Source organism: Elephantulus edwardii, unplaced genomic scaffold, assembly GCF_000299155.1.
Source record: "Elephantulus edwardii isolate Elephantulus edwardi_28Jun2011 unplaced genomic scaffold, EleEdw1.0 scaffold00071, whole genome shotgun sequence".
NCBI classification, from domain to species: domain Eukaryota; kingdom Metazoa; phylum Chordata; class Mammalia; order Macroscelidea; family Macroscelididae; genus Elephantulus; species Elephantulus edwardii.
Genome location: NW_006399821.1, coordinates 2,129,792 through 2,131,234, shown reverse-complemented (window position 1 = coordinate 2,131,234; position 1,443 = coordinate 2,129,792).

Sequence of the window (1,443 nt, the reverse complement as noted above, 5' to 3'; positions counted from 1 at the left end):
TTTTTTACATTAAAATATAGGAGAAATGAACATTTACCAGCTCATACAGGGAATTCTCTAACTATAAATATTCAGTTTATGTACAAGCTATAGTCAAAACCAATCTTCACTAAGCCTATTATATTCAAAATTCAAGATACATATAATGGTTCATAATAGCAACCATATGCTGCTTTATAATGTGCATTCAAAACGCTATGATAATTATTATTATTTGTGTTGTTCTCAGGTGCCATCGAGTCAAGTAAGACTCATAGACACTCTATGAACAACAGATATGAATCCTGTCTTTTCTTGTGCCATCCTCATAATTTCTGACATCCTCAAGCCCATTGAAGTAGTTCCTGTATCAATCCATCTGGTTGAGAGTCTTCCTCTCTATTGCCACCTTTGCAAGCATGACATCTTTCTCCAAGAAATAGCCTTTGAAACAATATATCCAAAGTATGTGAGACAAAGCTTTGTCATCTTTGACTTCAAGGAGCACTTCAACTACAGTTTCTCTAGGATATATCTAGTCTTTTGGCAGTCCATGGGATGGTCAATAGTCTCCTCTAACATCAAAGTCCATAGGCATCAATTCTTCTTCTCTCATCTTTAGTCATAGCTCAAGTTACAGATACATAGGAAGTGATGGAAAAGACAAAAGTATGCTTGATTCAGGTACACCTTAATCCTCAGGCTGACATCACTGCTCCTCATTAATTTAGAGAAGTTTCTGACCGCAGATTTCTCCGATGCAATACATCTCCTGATCTCCTGACTACTGGTACCAAGTGTGTTGATTATGAATCTAAGTGAGATGAAGTCACTGACAGTTTTAATCTTTCACCTAGGTTTAATGATATAGCATATTGGTCCAGGTGTGAGAAATTTTCATTTCTTGATGTTGAGATATAATCATATTGAAGACTGTAGTCCTTGATCTTCTGCAACAAGTGCTTTGAATTCTCTTCACCTCCAGCAGCAAGACTGTGTCTGCAAGTTGTTGATAAGTCCTCCTCTGATCCTGATGCCACATTCTTCTTCTAGAGCCCAGTTTCTTGAGTAATTTGTTCAACATCCAAATTGAGCAGGTGTGGAGAAAGGATACAACCTTGAGGCACACTTTTCCTAGTTTTAAACCATGTAGTGTTCCCTAGTGAAAGTGGGGAATATCAGAGGAATGTATATCTGTGTTTCGTTGACTATGCAAAGGCGTTTGACTGTGTGGATCTTAATAAACTGTGGCTGACTCTGAGAAGAATGGGAATTCCAGAACACTTGATCATGCTAATAAGAAACCTATATTTGAGGCAGTCATCAGAACAGAGCAAGGAAACACTGCATGGTTCAAAATTAGGAAGGGCGTACACCAGGGATGTGCCCTGTCTCCATACCTTTTCAACCTGTATGCAGAACAGATTATCCAGAAGGCTGGGCTCTATGAGGAGAAATGTGGGG